Raw genomic sequence first — 15,223 nt, 5'->3', positions numbered from 1 at the left:
TGAGTGACAGTTTCACCATGTCAATGTGAACCTTGCTGGTCCTCTTTCCTGCTTCCGCAGTTTCATGCACCTCAGTCCCTCTACCATCAACGATGGCCACAGACGTGGTTCAGGCGTTCATCAGTGCCTGAGTTGCTCGGTTTGGCACCCACCTAATACCTCTGACCATGGTCCCCATTTTGGACTGCAATGGCCCAGAACTTTGGCATTAGGCTACATCACACCACGGTGTATCACCCACAGTCCAATGGCTGATGCAAGTGGCTTCATCGCTCTTTAAAGGCTGCTCTGAGGGCTTCCCTGATGGATGAGTGTTGGTTGGCATGATTGTCTCCCATGGGTCCTGCTGGGGCTAACAACAGCTCTAAATGAGGGCCTGCAGTCATAGAAACATAGAAAACCTATAACGCAATGCAGGCCCTTTGGCCCAGCTGTTCGGAACATGTCCTTACCTGAGAAATCGCTCTATTTTTCTAAGCTCCATGTACCTGTCTAGGAGCCTCTTAGAAGACCCTATCGTATCCGCCTCCACCACCATTGCCGGTAGCCCATTCCACACACTCACCACTCTCTGACTAAAAAACTTACCCCTGACATCTCTGTACCTACTCCCCAGCACCTTAAACCTGAGTCCTCTTGTGGTAACCATTTCAGCCCTGGGAAAAAGCCTCTGACTATCCACACGATCAATGCCTCTCATCATCTTGTACACCTCTATCAGGTCACCTCTCATCCTCCGTCACTCCAAGGAGAAAAGTCCAAGTTCATGCAACCTATTCTCATAAGGCATGCTCCCCAATCCAGGCAACATCCTTGTAAATCGGCTCTGCACCCTTTCTATGGTTTCCACCTCCTTCCTGTAGTGAGGCGACCAGAACTGAGCACAGTACTCCAAGTGGAGACTGACCAGGGTCCTATATAGCTGCAACATTACCTCTCGGCTCCTAAATTCAATCCCATGATTGATGAAGACCAATGCACCATACGCCTTCTTAACCACAAAGTCAACCTGTGCAGCAGCTTTGAATGTCTTTTGGACTCGGACCCCAAGATCCCTCTGATCCTTCACACTGCCAAGAGTCTTACCATTAATTCTATATTCTGCCATTATATTTGACCTACCAAAATGAACCACTTCACACTCATCTGGGTTGAACTCCATCTGCCGGTTCTGCATCCTATCGACGTAACATCTGACAGCCCTCCACACTATCCACAACACCCCCAACTCTTGTGTCATCGGCAAACTTATTAACCCATCCCTCCACTTCCTCATCCAGGTCTCTTATAAAAATCACAAAGAGTAGGGGTCCCAGAACAGATCCCTGAGGCACTCCACTGATCACCAACCTCCATGCAGAATATGACCTGTCTACAACCTCTTTGCCTTCTGTGGGCAAGCCAGTTCTGGATCCACAAAGCAATGTCCCCTTGGATCCCATGCCTCCTTACTTTCTCAATAAGCCTTGCATGGGGTATCTTAACAAATGCCTTGCTGAAATCCATATACACCACATCTACTGTTCGACCTTCATCAATGTGCTTAGCCACATCCTCAAAAATTCAATCAGGCTTGTAAGGCATAACCTGCCTTTGACAAAGCCATGCTGACTATTCCTAATCAAATTATGCCTCTCCAAATGTTCATAAATCCTGTCTCTCAGGATCTTCTCCATCAACTTACCAACCACTGAGGCAAGCCTCACTGGTCTATAATTTCCTGGGCTATCTCTACTCACTTTCTTGAATAATGGAACAACATATGCAACACTCCAATCCTCCGGAACCTCTCCTGTCCCCATTGATGATGCAAAGATCATCGCCAGAAACTCAGAAATCTCCTTCCTCACCTCCTACAGTAGCCTGGGGCACATCTAGTCCCAGAGTCTTATCCAACTTGATGCTTTCCAAAAGTTCCAGCGCATCCTCTTTCTTAATGTCTATGTGCTCAAGCTCTTCAGTCCACTGTAAGTCATCCCTACAATCACTAAGATCCTTTTCCATAGTGAATCCTGAAGCAAAGTATTCATTAAGTACCTCTGCTATCTCTTCCGGTTCCATACACACTTTCCCACTGTCACACTTGATAGGTCCTATTCTCTCACGTCTTATCCTCTTGCTCTTCACATGCTTGTAGAATGCCTTGGGGTTTTCCCTAATCCTGCCCACCAAGGCCTTCTCATGGCCCCTTCTGGCTCTCTGAATTTCATTCTTAAGCTCCTTCTTGCTAGCCTTATAATCTTCTAGATCTTTGAAACTTTTTTGAAACCTTCATAAGCTTTTCTTTTCTTCTTGACTAGATTTACAACAGCCTTTGTACATCACGGTTCCTGTACCCTACCATCCATTCCCTGTCTCATTGGAACGTATACCACGCAAATATCCCCTGAACATTTGCCACATTTCTGCCGTACATTTCCCTGAGAACATCTGTTCCCAGTTTATGCTTCCAAGTTCCTACCTGATAGCCTCATATTTCCCCTTACTCCAATTAAATGCTTTCCTAACTTGTCTGTTTTTATCCCTCTCCAATGCTATGGTAAAGGAGGTAGAATTGTGATCACTATCTCCAAAATGCTCTCCCACTAAAAGGTTCATTTCCCAATACCAGATCAAGTACAGCCTCTCTTCTTGTAGGCTTATCTACATATTGTGTCAAGAAACCCTCTTGAACGCACCTAACAAGCTTCCCACATCTGACAGCCAGCACAAATCACTAGCCTCTTGTCTGTATTCCAATACAGTGTGCATGGCAATAATAAAGATTGCGAGGAAAGCAGTGGTGCAGAGACAATAATGCAGTCTCAGGTAGGGCAAAGGGAAACTCTGAAGTGAAAGTAATGGGAGAGTGGCAAAATCTAAGAACGTGGCAGCACTCCACAGGGAGAGAGGTGACGAGTGAGGTGGCCTCATCGCCCAGAGGGTGGTGAATCTGAGGAATTCATTGCCACCGACAGCTGTGGAGGCCAAGTCATTGGGTATATTTAAAGAAAAGTTTGATAGGTTCTTGATTGGTAAAGGTTCTTGATTGGTAAGGAGAATGGGGCTGAGAGGGAAAATAAGTCACCATGATGGAATGGCAGAGCAGATTTGTTGAGCAGAATGATCTAAATCTACTCCCATGACTTATGGGTTCAGGAGTCTGACGCGGTGGGGAAGAAGCTGTTCTTAGAGTTATAGAGTCATACTACCAGCGCTGGACTCCGGATCGAAGGTTCCCGAGTTCGAATCCAGTCGGGCTGCTCTCGGACTCGCTTTCCATCTGTGCCAGGTTGAGCGTTGAGCTTGCAAATCAGCCTCGTAAAAAGAAAAACACATTGTGCTGTGAGAAGGACTTGGGGGACCACTCTCAGAATCTTTCCTCCAAGACAACCACTTGAAAAAATAAGTGGTCGCCGAGGCTGTGGTGGAGTATGGCACACAAAAAATACTACATGTGAACAGGCCCTTCGGCCCAATCTGTCCATACTGATCGTGCTTGCCAGTGAGTTAGTCCCTTCAGCCCACGTTTGGCCCACAGCCCTCTAAACCTCTCCTGCCTAGATGGCTTTTAACTGTCGTCCACCTCAGCCATTACCTTTCCAAATACACACTACATATTGCATGAAGAAGCTCCCCCTGATGATCCTTTTAGATCTCTTTTCTTTGATCTTAAACCTATGCCTTCTCTTTTTTTAGCACCCCTCCCCTCACCCCAGCCAGGAAACAGACTGTGCTTTCACCCGGTCTAAACCCCTCATGATCTTATCTACCTCTGTCAGATTCTACCCTTGTAACTCAGGCACCCAGGTCCCGGCAACATCCTGGTCAATCTTTTCTGCAGTCTTTTTAGTTTAAAACATTTCTTCCTAATAACAGGGTGACCAGAACTGTGCACAGTATTCCCAGGTGATGTCCCACCAACTTGTTGTATAACTGCAACATAATTTCCCAAATCCTAGACTCAGTGCCCAGCATGCCAAATGGCTTCTTCACCACCTGTCTACCTGTGAATTTGCTTCCAGGGATCTATGCATTTGTACTGCTTGGCCCCTCTCTTGTTCACCCTACCATTTCATACCATCAGGCCTATCCTGATGTGATTATTAAGGATGAGGTTTCGGGGTACCTGGAGGAACGTGATAAATTAGAATGTGAGCATGGTTTCCTTAGGGGAAGATCTTACCGGACAGATCTAATAAATGAGGAAAATATAGAGGGGTTGTCTATGGTAGATTTTTTTTTACACAGAGTGCTGGGTGCATGGAACACCCCACCAGGAGTGGTAGTAGAGGCAGATACATTAGGGACATTTAAAAGACTCTTAGATATTTCACTGTAGACTCTTCACTGTGGAAGACACTGGTGGTCTGTCAGATGTTGGAGGATGTGAGGGAAGAGAAGTGAGTGCAGTGACTATTACAAGGGAGAAGGTGCTCAAAAAGCTGAAAGATCTAAGGGTACATAAGTCTCCCAGACCAGATGAACTGCACCCTAGGGTTTGAAAGAGGTAGCGGTAGAGATTGTGGAGGCATTAGCAATGATCTTTCAAAGAATTATTGGACTCTGGCATGATGCCAGAGGACTGAAAAATTGCAAATGTCACTCCACTCTTTAAGAAAGGAGAAAGGCAGCAGAAAGGAAATTATAGACCAGTTAGCCTGACCTCAGTGGTTAGGAAGATGTTGGAGTTAATTATCAAGGATGAGGTGATGCAGCACTTGGTGACACAGGACAAGATAGGACAAGGTCAGCATGGTTTTCTTAAGAAAATCTTGCCTGACGAACTTGCAGGAATTCTTTGAGGAGAAACACATAGGATAGATAAAGGGGATGCAGTACATTTGGACTTTCAGAAGGTCTTTGGCAAGGTGCCACATGTGAGGTTGCTTACCAATTTAAGAAGCCATGGCACTACTAGAAAGTTACTGACATAGTTAGAGCATTGGCTGACTGGTAGAAGGCAGTGAGTGGGAATGAAAGGATCCTTTTCTGGTTGGCTGCCAGTGACTTGTGGTGTTCCGCAGGGGTCGGTGTTGTGACCGCTTCTTTTTATGCTGTATATAAATGACTTAGATGATGGAATAGATAGATGGCTTTGTTGCTAAGTTTGCAGATGATACGAAGATTGGTGGAGGGGCAGGCAGTGTTGAGGAAACATCTAGGATGCAGAAGGACTTAGACAGATTAGGAGAATGGGCAAGGAAGTGGCAAATGAAATACAATGTTGGAAACTGCATGGTCATGCATTTTGGTAGAAGAGGGAAATGTGCAGACTATTTTCTAAATGTGAAGAAAATCTGAAAATCTGAGATGCAACGGGATTTGAGGATCTCAGAACACCCTAAAGGTTAACTGGAGTCGTCGGTGAGGAAGGGAAATGCAATGTTAGCATTCATTTCAAGAGGTCTAGAATACAAGAGCAAGGATGTGATGCTGAGGCTGTATAAGGCAATGGTGAGGCCTCACCTTGAGTATTGTGAACAGTTTTGGGCTCCTTATCTTAGAAGAGATGTGCTGGCATTGGAGTGGGTCCAGAGGAGCTTCACAAGATGAGTCTGGGAATGAAAGGGTTATCATACGAGGAAAGTTTGATGGCTCTGGGTCTGTACTCACTGGAATTCAGAAGGATGAGGGGGAATCTCATTGAAACCTTTCAAATGTTGAAAGGCCTAGACAGAATAGATGTGGAAAAGATGTTTCTCATGGTGATGGAGTCTAGGACAAGAGGACACTGCCTCAAGACAGAGATGTGGAGAAATTTATTTTGCCTGAGTGTGGTGAATCTGTGGAATTTGTTACCACAGGCAGCTGAGGAGGGCAGGTCATTGGGTGTATTTAAGGCAGAGCTTGATAGGTTCTTGATCGGATATCAAAGGTCACAGGAAGAACGTACAAACTCTTTATAGACAGAAGTGGGAATTGAACTCCGATCATTGATGCTGAAAAGTGTTATGCCAACCGTTACATTACCACTGTTTCCCCCCTGAGAATGGGAGAACCACTCTCCCAGGAATCATCCCAGTGAACAATTCCCACTGGAAGAGTCTCCACCTTTCAGTAAGAAGATTAAATTTGTACATCAGTTTCGGCCACATTGGCCAACTTTACGGGACTTCAGGATGCTCTTCACTGACGACAGCTCAGCATTCAACACTATCATCCCGTCAAATCTTATCCCTAAGCTTCAAGATCCGGACTATGGTACCTCCCTGTGCAACTTACTTAACTACTGCACATTGTGCCACTGGCCTTTAGGGCAGCAATGAAGGCCCTCTGTCTCTGCCTGTCCTTGGCCATCTTTTCCATTGTGTCCCAGGTGTGGTTTCTTGGTCTAGGCAGTGTTCAGGCTTCCTTCATTATGCCAGTAGCTTCCTCTCAGTTTTCACCACTGTCAGCCATGCAAGGACAGGTAGAGGCTCAGGAATACCATCACACTCGGATGTAGAAGAGTTCTTCATTGCTGTTTCCATAACAGTTTTGTTTGACCAGTCAGGGTTGTTAGCTCTGAGCTGAATCTACAAACCTGGAAGACTCCTACTTTGGCCTCTACCCTTGGGTCTGTTTGGCACGGGTGACCCTACCAAGAGCCAAATTCGTATTCTTCACAGACCTCCACGATACAAGAGACTCCATAGAATGAATAATGAACATCGAAGTCCCTCTCCCCCAACCCTCTACTCAAGCAGCAGCAAAAGCATCAACCCCACCCCACGACATGCAAGAGAAAGCCCCCAAAAATACCTCGACCTAGAATCCATCAAAATGACAGTCCATAATCCAGCACTTCCATACATCAGATCGGCTCTCCGTCCAGCGAGGGAGAGAGAGGTCACTCCTGCAACAATGACAGTGGAGATCAGCAACTTATTATTCTGGTGTTATAACCTTCTACATCATTTCTTCATCCCCACCCCCCTCCTTGTCTTGAGGGCCAACAGGCTCTCACTCTTCATCCAAACAGAGCGAGAGGGATCGCTCAAGTACAGGAACCTTCTTCCGACAGCAAGAAACATAGAAAACCTACAGCACAGTAGGCCCACAAAGCTGTGCCGAACATGTCCCTACCTTTGAACTACCTAGGGTTACCCATAGCCCTCTATTTTTCTAAGCTCCATGTACCTGTCCAGGAGTCTCTTAAAAGACCCTATCGTCTCCGCCTTTACCACCATCACTGGCAGCCCGTTCCATGCACTCACCACTCTCTGCGTAAAAAACTTACCCCTGACATCTCCTCTGTATCTACTTCCAAGAACCTTACAAAACTGTGCCTTCTTGATAGCAAACACATTGCCTGCTGTCTCGATGTTTCAGTCTCCCATGACGCTTCAGTCAGCGAGGAACCGGGCCATTCCCATGAGGACGCACATCTTCCAGACTGTTCCTGGAGACAGCGAAACGCAAGGCCACACAGCTGGCCCAAAAGCTCACCACTTGTGAAGAACGTTGGTTTGAACTGTAGATCACGGGCTCCGACTGAACCCCAACCACCTTGAAAACACATAGGAGGAGAATAAGCTGTTTTTGGAAGAAATCGCCTGGGTCTGCAAAAACCTCTGGCACCATCATGCAAGCGTCCAAACCCCATGGCAAAGTTGTCATCCTCTTGTGGGGCCCGGTGCAGCTGGAACCTCGATTTTCTCACTGGCAGACCCCAGCTAGTATGGATTGACAACTGAATCTCCTCCACACTTCTTACTTCCAGCACAGGGATGTGTGCATAGCCCCCCTACCCCGCTCTAACTCACTTTATATTTATGATAACATGGCTAATTTCAGCTCCAATGTCATACTCAACTTTTTTCCTTTCATATTAATCATAAACCCTGGGAATAAGGTGCTGGCTGACAACTCTACATGTGCCTCTTTTCACCTTCTGCACTTCTATCAAGTCACCTCTTACCTCAATGCTCATGCCATCAGATCAGAGGCTCTCCAGATGGAATACGAGATGTTGCTCCTCAAACCTGAGAGCAGCCTCATCATGGTAGTGGAGGAGGAATATGGGAATGGGAAGTTAAATAAAAATTGGTGGCCATCAGGAAAATCCAGCTTTCATGTTGTGGATAGGGAAGAATGTGTAGGTTGGACATGTCATCAAAAACTTTGACAAAGTTCTATAGATGCTCAGGGGAGTGTATCCTCATTGATTACATCACAGTCTGGTATGGAAACATCAATGGCCAGGAATGGAAAAGGCTATAGAACATGGTGGACACAGCCCAGTCCATCACAGACAAAGTCCTCCCCACCATTGAGCACATCTACATGAAATGCTAGCACAAGAAAGCAACATCCATCATCAAAGATCCCCACCATCCAGGCCATCTTCTCACAGCTCCCATCGGGCAGAAGGTACAGAAGCCTAAAGCCCCACACCACCAGGTTCAGGAACAGCGACTTCCCTTCAACCGTTCGATTCTTGAACCGACCCTGATCACTCCAGCTTAATGGCACCATGAACCCTTGGCACTGAAATAGGCTTCAGGTTTTAATGTTCCTCGTAAAAGTTGTGCATAATTTATAGAACATAGTACAGACCCTGATGCTGTGCCAAACCTTTAACCAACTCCAAAATCAATCTAACCTTTCCCCTCCCTTTACCATAACTCTCCATTTTTCTTTCAACCATACTCCAGTAAATTATTTTCAATTTATATTTTTCCTGTGAAGTCTGCTGCTCTGTGATGCAGCTGCAAGTAGGTTTTTCACGGTACCCGGGCTCAGATATGAGCTCCATGATGATGGGGGGGGGGGGGGGGGAGAATCGGGGGTCAGGAAGGAGTTTGTTTGGCATGTTGCTGTGCTGGCTGAATGTTATTCTGGTGAACATCGTGGGCATGCTGTGTTGGTGTTGGAAGCATGGCCGCACTTGCGGGCTGCCTCCAGCACATCCTCGGGCTGTGAAGGTCATTGACGCAAATGACCCATTTCATTTTACATTCTGATGTTCTAGTGACTAATGAATCAAATCTAATGTAACCTGTGTGAATATGACAACAGTCATCTTTGAGTTTTACTGTATTGTCATGGGAGGAACACGTCCATAATGATTTTGGTGTTTAACTGGTTAAATTACAAGAGTAATTTACCCGGAGTGAGTCTTATCCATTTTAATATACACTCAGTGGCCACTTTATTAGGTACAGCTGTACACCTGCTCATTAATGCGAATTTCTAATCAGCCAATCATGTGGCAGCAACTCAAAGCATAAAAGCATGCAGACGTGGTCAAGAGGTTCAGTTGTTGTTCAGGTGAAACATCAGAATGGGAAAGAAATGTGATCTAAGTAACTTTGGCCATGGTGGCACCAGACAGGGTGGTTTGAGTATCTCAGACACTGCCAATCCCCTGGGATTTTCACACACAACAGTCTCCAGAGTTTACAGAGAGTGGTGTGAGAAACAAAAAAACATCCAGTGAGCAGCAGTTCTGTGGGTGAAAACGCCTGGTTAATGAGAGGTCAGAGGGGAATGGCCAGACTGCTTCAAGCTGATGGGAAGGTGACAGTTACTCAGATAACCACACGTTACAACGGTGGGGTGCAGAAAAGCATCTCTGAACACTCAACACATTGAAGAGGATGGGCTACAGCAGCAGAAGACTACGAACATACACTCAGTGGCCACTTAATTAGGAATGGTGGAATATGGCACAACAACGTCCAGGCCCTTTGCTTGTGCTGACTGACCCTTTAACCCACCCCAAGATCGGTCTAGCCCTTCCCTCCCACATGGCCCTCCATTTTCCTTCCATCCGCATGCCTAGGAGTCTCTTAAATGTCCATAATGTATCTGTCTCTGACTGTGTGGCCCACACACCATTATTCTGTGTAAAAAAACCTCCCTCTGACATCCCCCTACACTTCCCTCCAATCACTGTAAAATTATTCCCTCTTTTATTAGCCATTTCCACCCTGGGAAAGTATCTGGCTGTCCACTCAATCTACACCTCTTATCATCTTATACACCTCTATCAAGTCACCTTTCATCTTCCTTCACTCCAAAGAGAATGCCCCTAGCTCTCTCAAGCTATCCTCATAAGACATGCTCTCTAATCCAGGCAGCATCTTAGCAAGTTCCCTCTGCACCCTCTCTAAAGCTTCCACATCCATCCTATAATTAGGCGACCAGCACAGAACACATACTCTAAGATGGCCTAAACTGAGTTTTATAGAGCTGCAACGTTACCTGGTTGCTCTCGATTTCAGTCCCCAGACTAACAAACACACCTTGCACCTTCTTAACCATCACGTAAACTTGTGCAGAAACTTTGAGGGATCTGTGGACATGGACCCCCAAGAGCCCTCTGCTTCTCCACTCTGCCGTTAACATTGCATCCTACCTTTGCATTTAGTTCCAATGTGCATCAGGAGTTCCATGATGAGGAGGAATTTCTTTAGCCAGAGGGTGGTGGATCTGTGGAATTCATTGTCACGGGCAACCGTGGAGGCCAAGTCACTGGATATATTTGAAGCAGAGGTTCTTGACTGGTAAAGGCATCAAAGGTTACAGGGAGAAGGTAGGTGAATGGCATTTCAAGAGTCAGGATTCAAGACTCAAGATTGTTTAATGTCACTTCCTGTACACAGGTGTAAAGGAGGATGAAGTAATTATAACTCCTGATGCAATACAGGACAAAGAAAATGAACAATAAGATAAAAATAAGAAAAAAACACAGTAAATATGAATACATGATACCTTCTATACATAGATTGACTACATGTCCATAAAATGACGCTAGACACTGGATTGTCTGTACATTAGGCACTCTGACACAAATGATAAGGTAGTGGTTGGCCGGGGGTGGGGGGGTGTTGGGGGTGGGTTGAGGTGCTCAGGGGAAGTAACTGTTTTTGAGTCTGGTGGTCTTGGGTGGATGCTATATAGCCTCCTCCCTGATGGAAGTGGGACAAACGGTCCACGAGCAGGGTAGGTGGGATCCTCCATGGTGTTATTGGTCCTTTTCTTCAGCTTTCTGTATTTACTGTATGTCCTTGATGGTGCTGATGGGCAGTTTTGGCTATCAGTTGTAGCCTGCACGTCCACCGCAGTGCGGTTTCTGCAGTGATGCAGCTTGTCAGGATGCTGGTAGGTCGTGAGTATGGATATGCATGGTCCAGCTCTTCTCAGCCTCCTTGGAAAGCAGAGACGCTGGTGAGCTTTCCTGATTGTGTAGGATGTACCCTGGGCTCATGAGAGGTTGAGTGAGATGTGCTCTCCTGGGGGTTTGAAACTGCTCACGGTTTCCACTGCTGTGCTGCCGATGTGAAGAGAGGGTGCCCGCGGTTTCTGTTTTTCTGAAATTGATAACCATCTCATTTGCCTTGTTGGCATTGAGGAAGAGGTTATTGGTCTGGTACCAGGCTTCGAGCTCTTCCACCTCCACAGGCTCATCGTTGCTGGTGATGAGTCCCACCACTGTCATGTCATTGGTGAACTTGACAATGTGATTACTTGGGTGTTTGGCCGTACAATCCTGTGTGAGCAGAGCGTACAGAAATGGGCTCAGCACACAGCCCCGGGGGCATCCATGTCGAGGATGATGGAGAGGGAGGAGTGGTCGTGCAACCTGACCGTCTGAGGTCTGTTGGTTGGGAAGTCCAACACTCAGTTGTCCTGTTGTGGAGTATGAATTTTTTCAACAAGGCCTGTGGGACAATAGAGTTGACTGCTGAACAGAAATCCTGAAACGGCATTCTGACATAAATGTCCTTGTTTTCTAGGTGTGTCAGGGCCAAGTACATGACACATGCTATGGCATTTGTGGTACAGTGGTTCCGTCGGTAAGTGTACAGGTGAGTGTCCGATGCTGCAGGAATAGAGAGGGTAAAATATCCTTGGAAGAGTAGACTTAATGGGCTGAATGGCCTAATTCTGCTCCTATGTCTTAAGGTCTTCTTAACTCGACAGAGGCGGAACAAAGTTAAGATATTGCTCATCAGCGACTCCTTTGCTTGCGTCTTCTGAACCAGCTTTATTTCTATCTTTAATATCTCTATTTTTCCCTTTCAGGGTTTTTTTGAAGACTCTGATCTGGAGCTACTTTGGTTCTTTGCGGGAATGGGACCCATTTTCAAGGTTTCAGGACTGACCGTTGTTCAGCACCAAGGGTTCGGCCTGAGAGTCCGGCTCGAATTCAGAAGCCTAGGATCTCGGGGCTCTGGAGACAGGCAGATTGAGGGTCAGTGTCACAGCAGGAGACCCATGTGTTGTCATGGAATTGGAAAATCTACTGCTGTGTGACTAAAGACCCGGGATCTTTGAGACCTTTGGGAACAGAGCTTTGAAAAAGCAACGTAATGGACTTTTAACAACATCGAGTTGTTTGTTATGTCTCCCTGCTCGCTGGGAAAATGGACACCTTTTTCTCCCTTGTTAGGGAGAGGGAGAGCCTGGGGTATGTCGAATACCGGGTGAAACGCGAAGTCTTTGGGGTAACTGCAAGCCTGTGTCTTTGCTCACACTCGAGTGTTTGGTGGTGGGTGCCAATGCTTTTTTTTTGCTGGTGGGGGAGGAGGGATCTTACATGCGGGAGGGGGAGCTGGGGTGACTTTGGGGTTCTCACATTTTACTGTTCTTCATTCTTTGTGGAACTTCTCTGTTTTCGTGGATGTTTGAGAAGAAAAATCACTTCGGGGTGTAAATTGTATACACTTCTCTGACAGTAAATCGGACCTTTGAACCAATGAACCTTAAGTACTGCACGTGGCTAGGAAAAGTTTGGAGGGTTGTGGGCTAAATGCGGCAAATGGGACTAAGTTTTGGTAGGAATGGTGGTCAGCCTGGAGCAGTTAGGCCACAGTTGGACCTGTTTCGATGCAGTATGACTCTGAAATTGCAGAGGGTGTGGCAGGTTGGATCCAGACCTTTGGTTTTTCTTTACAAAAACCATGGTTAGATCACACTTAGAATAATGTGTTCGGTTCTGGTCGCCTCACAATGTGGAAGCTTTAGAGAGGGTGTAGAGCACATTAACCAGGATGCTGCCTGGATAAGAGAGCATGCCCTATGTGGATGGATTGAGCAAGCTGGAGTGAAGGAGGGTGAGAGGTGACTTGAGAAAGGAATACAGGATGTAAAGAGGGATAGATTGAATGCATGTCCAAAGAGTTTTCCCCAGGGCAGAAATGCCTAATACTGGGGGGAGGGGTAATCATTTAAAGGTGATTGGAGCATACGGGGGAGACATCAGAGGTAAGTTTTACACAAAGAGAGGTGAGTGCATGGAACAGCCTGTAAGGGATAGTAGTCGAGGCAGCTACATTAGAGGTATTTTCACATTCTTAGATGGTCGCATGGAAGATAGCAAATGGAGGGCTACATAGCAGGAAAGGGTTAGTTTGATCTTAGAGTAAGTTAAAAGGTCAGCACAGCATTGTGGGCCAAAGGGCCTGTACTGCATTCTATGCTCACACATTTTCCCCATGGCTTGGCAGATTTACCCCCAATGTTCCCACATCCCATAAAACGGCACTGACAGGTTACCTAGCCACTCACTCTAAATTACCCCAAATGGCAAAAACACAATTAAACCAGAATCAAAAGGCTATTGCCTTGTGAGATCTTGCTGTTCCTGCCATATCTGCTATCCAACAACTAAAGGTGTAACTGCACTCGTTTCAGATTCAGATTATTGTCACTTAGAAACCACAAATGCAATGCAGTTAAAAAAAATGAGACAACATTCCCCCAGAACGACATCACAAAAGCATATGACAAAACAGACTACACTAGAAAATCCACGTAACGTTTGGCAATCCCCAATCCAGAGTCCAGAGAGGCTGCTGCGTATTAATATCGCGCTACCGTCTTAGCGCGTTCCCCAGAAAGGAACTCCAAATCCATCAAAGACAAGACCAAAAGCTAAAGCTACAAGACCTGCACAAAACCACATAGTTACAACAGTGCAAACAATAGCATAATTGATTAAAAAAAACAGACTATGGGCACAGTTAAAATAGTCCAAGATGTTAAAGGACTGTAAGTTGAAAAGAAATCACCACAGTTTCCACAAGTCCCCAGGGTCCCGACAGGCTCGCCATCCCACGCCGGCGGCAGAAGGGAATACCCCCACTATGGACTTCCACGGTGCCGCCCGAATCAGCCTCGCAGACAGTGAAAGCTCCGTCGAAACCAGCCTCAGACGCAGCACACACCGAAAGCGACCCGAGTCCATCAAACCGCCAAGCCGACGACCATCCCCTCTGGCACAGCTTCTCTGAGCACCATCCTCTGCCGAGCGTATCAAGATGGCCCCGCCAACGCGACCCCGAGGACTGGGGGCCTGCTCTTCCCAGCAGAGTCCCGGACCTCACAGCAGCAGTAGCAATGAAGCAGGTCTTCCTGGAATTTCCCGATGTTTCTCCATGCTTCCACGTCCGTTTTCAACCGATTATGATTGCGCACGGCACCCCGCTTCACAAATAACAGATAATCAGCTCCAGAGTGGCCGCTGCAAGCTGCGTCGCGCCGCCATCTTGGATCTAGGTTTAACATACAGCCTGGAACTCTCCCCATTTTGATGCAATCTGCCTCTCTTTTAATTATGATTTTGAGAACTTCCCCTAACCCCCTCACCCTCATCCACCCCCACCTTACTCTTCAAGGAGTCTTGGTGCATTAAAGTTGCGTAAGCAACTGTAGCATGCAATAGCTGACAGAGAATGTTCCAGAAAATGTCTCACTTTGTGCTCCCCCAACCCCTTTCCATGTACAACTTATCCCTCCATTAATATCGTCCAATGCCGTCGATTCCCCCAACCCCTTTCCATGTACAATTCATCCCCCCATTAATATCGTCCAATGCCCTGTCGATTCCCCCAACCCCTTTCCATGTACAATTCATCCCCCCATTAATATCGTCCAATGCCCTGTCGATTCCCCCAACTCCTTTCCATGTACAATTCATTCCCCCATTAATATTGTCCATTGACCTGTCGATTCCTCCAACTCCTTTCCATGTACAATTCATTCCCCCATTAATATTGTCCATTGACCTGTCGATTCCTCCAACTCCTTTCCATGTACAATTCATTCCCCCCCCCATTAATATCGTCCAATGCCCTGTCGATTTCACCCCAACCCTCTCCTCCTCTTCCATTGCTCATTGGGCACCGGTGTGCCTAGTGCAACACTGTTACTGGACAGTTCTAGCATGTTCTTTAAGGAGTCACTGTACGTCCTCCCTGTGGAACGAATGGGTTTTCCCCAAGTGCTCTGATTTCCTCCCACAGTCCAAAGA

The sequence above is a fragment of the Hypanus sabinus genome, chromosome 9 (genome assembly GCF_030144855.1).
Source record: "Hypanus sabinus isolate sHypSab1 chromosome 9, sHypSab1.hap1, whole genome shotgun sequence".
In the NCBI taxonomy this organism is placed as follows: domain Eukaryota; kingdom Metazoa; phylum Chordata; class Chondrichthyes; order Myliobatiformes; family Dasyatidae; genus Hypanus; species Hypanus sabinus.
Note: the sequence above shows the minus strand (reverse complement) of the source record.